The sequence below is a fragment of the Marmota monax genome, unplaced genomic scaffold (genome assembly GCF_021218885.2).
Source record: "Marmota monax isolate L192 unplaced genomic scaffold, Marmota_monax_Labrador192_F-V1.1 WCK01_AAM20220418_F8-fsc00131, whole genome shotgun sequence".
Classification (NCBI taxonomy): Eukaryota; Metazoa; Chordata; class Mammalia; order Rodentia; family Sciuridae; genus Marmota; species Marmota monax.
The window spans coordinates 5,343,200-5,348,394 of NW_026693141.1; the positions used below are offsets into that span (position 1 = coordinate 5,343,200).

General features: G+C 39.8%; 1 pseudogene; it reads left to right on the forward strand.

Moving 5' to 3' along the window:
• Positions 1-3,710: 3,710 nt before the first annotated feature.
• On the forward strand, positions 3,711-3,786 carry LOC124099885 (U6 spliceosomal RNA; annotated as a pseudogene).
• Positions 3,787-5,195: the final 1,409 nt, after the last annotated feature.

Here is a 5,195-nt window from a genome sequence, read left to right on the forward strand (position 1 = left end):
ACCCTGGAACAGAGCCTGGAGAACTGCCTAAGGGTGTCTTGGAAAACAACAGAGACTTGATGTAGAGCAATTAAAGAAGGCTGGGAACTCTACCATGCAGCAAAAGGGCAGAACAGCTAGAAATGGAACAGAGAACCCAGGAAATAGAAGGAAGAGCCTTCCTGACATCACATTCAAGTCAGGAAGCTTGTGTGCACAGGCCTGGCTGCATGGCATGGTATTGAAAACATCCGGTAAGCCACACACAAAATTATTAACACAGGACAGAAGGACCAATATGCCTCATTGGCACAAAGACCTCAAACAGAACCTCTGACCAAACAGCAGCTCAACAATAAAGTATTCTGAACAAGGATAACTCTGAGGAAGACAGGATTGAAAGTAAAATCACACTCATCCCTGAAAATTGGGAAGATTGAGGACTTGCCCAAGGCTCTGCTCTATCCTGAGTGATCAGAGAGGGAAGCTCCAAGTTACTAGGTCCTGGCTAGACAAGGGACAAGAAAGTAAACTCCTTGAGCTGCAAATTTTTCCCTGGGATGGACAAAACTCAGAGTCTCAGTCATAACTGTTAACATAATTTAATAATAAGATTTGGAAAATTTTGATTTGATACTGAGAGAAGATTTGGGATTTAAGTTAATGCTGAAATGGGTTGAGACTTTGAGGATTTGGGAATGGAGTTGAATATATTTTGCGCATGGGATAGACATAAATTTGGGGAAACAAAAGGCAGATTGTGTTGGGCTGAATAGTCAATCTGTTACTAGAGTCCTAGACCAGAAACCTGACTCTGGGGGTCCCAATAAATCAGGTCTGGCAACTCACCCCAAAAAACAAAGGAAAATAATGGTGAAAAGCAAGAAAGGAACTTTAAATCAATATGTTTATATTGAGAAGGCAAAGTGAGTCTGAGGGTCTCAGCCTTATCTTCAGGATTCTAACATGCTCTTTAGGTTGAAATAGAGTAAGAACTGGGACAGGGGACAAGAGTATGCACAATTAAACAGTCTTGGTCAAACTGTGATATAATCGATCACTTCTGCCAAGTGACTCCAGGAGAAATCCTTATTTTTTGAGGGGGCAATTTGCATTTGCTTTGCATTTGGATGTGGGGTGTATAGTTATCAGACCTGTGATCCTGGAAGGGGACAACTTGGGTCCCAGGAAATGATTGCTCTTTTTAGGTGGGGGCAGCCTCACCATGGGTGATCTATCTGCAAGGTTCTGCAGTTCCTGGAAAGTGTAAGGCAAAGACTGGAAACTTCCAGGCACCACCCAGGGTTCTAGAACAGGATGTTGTACAAGCTGGCTGTTGAATGTCCCTTAAAACCTTGAAAATACCTTAGTTACTCTTATCTTGGTGTCCTTAGTCTTGAGGGGGGTAATTTAGGCCTACTGAAACTTGTATTACTATGCCTACTTGTGGACCTAGACAACCCAAAGTTTAAGGTAATAAAGGCAACAGGCACAAAATGAAAGTAGAGATGCTGATCTTCGATCCTGCATTTAGTTACTCAATGGGCATCTGCAGGTCCAAATTAAGAGTCAGTGCTTTTAGCAAATGCAGCTTCTAGTTCTGTTATAACTTCAAAATTCATGCCTAAGTGGGCCCCCAGAATATGGCATTATTTAGAGCCAGGGCCTTTGAAGATATAATTCATTAAGATGAAGACATAAACCAAGTGTGGTGGCACACACCTGTCAACTTCTAGAAACTTGGGTAACTGAATCATGAGGACTACAAGTTTGAGGCAAGCCTCAGCAACTTAGTGAGAACTTGTTTCAAAATAAAAAATAAAAAGGACTGGGGATGTGGCTCAGTGGCAAAGTGCCCCTGGATTTAATCCCTAGTACCAAACAAGAAAAAAAAAGACATAAGATTATGATGGCTCCTAAATCCACTGACTGGAGTCCTTATAACAAGAAGGATCTGGGCACAGTGGTGCTTGCCTGGAATCGCAGTAACTAGGGAGGCTGAGGTAGGTGGAGTACTGGAAGCCAACCTCAGCAATTTAGTGAGACCCTGTCTCAAAATTAAAAAAAATAATAATAAAACAAAAAGTACTGGTGATGTAGCTTAGAGGTAAAGTGCCCCAGGTTCAACCTCTATTACCCCTCCCCGTCCCCAAAAAAGAAGGAGGCGACATAGAGACACAGCAGACACAGGTACACAGGGAGAATGTGACAATAAAATCAGATACTGCAGTGATCATCTACAAGCCAGGAACACTAAGGATTGCCAGCAGCTACCAGAAACTGGGAGAGGGGTCTCCACAAGGAATCAGCCTGGCTGATACCTTGACCTGGGGCTTCTGGCCTCATGAAATGTGAGAAAGAAAAAATTCTGCAGTTTTAAACCACCCAGAATGTGGTAATTTATTATAGCAACCTTAGGAAACAAGCACAAGTACCAAAACCATTCAATAGGGGAAAGAATAGCCTTTTCAACAAAGAGTGCTAAGACAACTATCTATGTGAGAAAAAAATGAAATGGGACCCCTACCTCACATCACATACAAAAATGAACTCCAGATGGATCCAAGACCCAAACGTAAGCATTGAAATGTCAGAACTCTTATAAGCAAACATAGGAGTTAGTTAGGATAAGGCAATGTTTTCTTAAATATGACACCAAAAGCAAAAAGCAACAAAAGAAAACAGAGAAATTGGAGTTATCAAAATTAATGCTATTGTGCTTTAAAGAACACCATCAAAAAAGTGAAAAGATAACCCATAGAATAGAAGAAAATACTTGCAAATCATATATCAATAAAGGACTTGTAGAAGAATATATTTAAGAATTCCTATAACTCAAAAACAAGAAGACAAATAACCCAATTTAAAAATAGAAAAAGGAACTGAATAAACATTTCTCCAATGGCATGTGCCAGGAAGCACATAAAAAAGTGCTCATTGTTGGTAATAAATTGTCATCAAAGGGTGAATTTTATGGTACTGAGTTATGTATTGTTAAAAAAACAATTGCATATAATAATATGTATAAAATTGTATTGTTGGTCCTATACTGGGTAAAAATGTAATACATTGGACAATAATAGCACAAAAGAAGCAGGTGAGAACAAAGCTGTATTTGAGTAAAGAAATGAGACCAGATGGTAACTCAGATCATGGGAAGAAATAGAGAGAAACAAGAGAGTAAATAATAAGGTTATTATAACAAGCTCTATAAATATATACACCTGCTCTCTTTCTCTCAGCTTTCTTAAAAGTAATCATTATAACACTATATGTTATAATTTGGATATGTGTATGTTGGATTTGTGAAATACATAGAAGTAATATGCATACTGATAATATCACAAAAAAAGAGAGAACACAGCTACTTGGCAGTAAAGCTTATGTATTTCACTGGAACTATTTAAAATGTAAATGCCTAGGTCTGAAGAATTTTAGAAGGATGGGCAGGACTCTCTTAGCCCAAAGAGTGCTGTTGTGAGAGTTTAAAAAGGTAGCCCTTCCTCCCATCAAATGCAGCTCCAGAGCCAATGGCTCTAGCAGAACATGAGTTGAATCAACTACCCATTTGCCCTGTGCACTGAATAATCTGCACATCTGTACAAAGTGGCATGATCCACATCTGTATTTAAAAATTGTTCCTCTAGGGCTGGGGCCCAGCAGAAGAGCGTGAGGCACTGGGTTCGATCCTCAGCACCACATAAAAATAAATAAACAAAAAATTGTTCATCTACCATACAGAGAAGATTATTAGCATGGCCCCTGAGCAAGGATAACATGCAAATTCATGAAGTGTTCCATATTTTAAAATATAGAATATTTGGGATATATTTAAAGAAGAGGTTACTGCAGGCATGGAAACCACTTTAGAAGGTCAATTAAATAGCTTGAATAAAAAAATTATTCCTCTAATAATTCTTTTTTTTTTTTTTTAGAGAATAGAAGAGAGAGAGAGAGAGAGAGAGAGAGAGAATTTTTTAATATTTATTTTTTAGTTTTCGGTGGACACAACATCTTTGTTTGTATGTGGTACTGAGGATCGAACCCGGGCCGCACGCATGCCAGGCGAGCGTGCTACCGCTTGAGCCACATCCCCAGCCCCTCTAATAATTCTAATGTATAAGGACTGTGGGTATATCTCAGTGGTAGACATTTGCTTAGCATGTGTAAGGTCCTGGTTTTGACTCCCAGCATCTTAGTAATGATAACAACAACAATGTACAACTGGGGTTGAGAACTTCTGGGCTTGGGAAGCATTAAAAAAGAACTGAAGTATCAGGTAACTGATTAAATTTGAGAAATGCTGGTTAAGGAAGATTTGGAGGTATGATTCTTGGATTTTTTAGTTCCTAAATCTTAGAGATTGGAAACAAAAATAGAGAAGCTGAAGGGAAAACCTGATTTGGAGGGAATGAGTTCAGTTTTAATTATGTTGAATGAGGTCATGGCAAAGCATTAGGTAGAAGTATCTGACTGACAATTGGAAGAAAAACTATTTTCCGGGCTAGGACTCAGGCTCAGAGGTTAAGTGCCTGCCTAGCAGGTTCTAGGCCCTGGGTTTCATCCCCAGCACTGAAAATAACAACAACAACAACAGTTTTCAGAACTGAAAACACTATATTTAGGACACACTTATAGCATAAGGATAATGAAAATAGATCCTGTTCATAAATGGCCTACTCAGAGCTTTGCCAGGTGCTGGACATCATATAGCAGCAGTAGGCACGAGGCTGATGGAAGACATAAGAATTATTTACCCTTCAAAACACCTGTGTTTGGACAGTGGCCTGGGCTGGTCAGATAAAGGCACAGATTAGAAAGTGAGGAGTGATCAGGAGGTTGGAGGTGGTCCTGCACCCAATTATGAGGACTGTAAGCAGAGCTGACAAGTGGCAGGTAGCTGAGAAGTGTATTGCCACCTGAGGTCCCAGGTATTGCCCCAAGACCTTGAATTGTTATGATACTCAATTCTTTCTGGAAATTTGAACAAAAGTTAACTCCAGAGCCAGGGTGCAGAATTTCATGAAAGAAAACCTCAGTCATCCTTCCTTAACTGAAGCAGCAGATGGCTGATGCCTGTCAGGGTCCCCTCCCTCCCTCCTTCCTTGCCTTTCTTTCTTTCTTTCTTTCTTTCCTTCCTTCCTTCCTTCCTTTCAATTCCTAGTGGTCCCCAGGGAATCCAGCAAAGTGGATTTTTTTAATCTATATAATTTTTA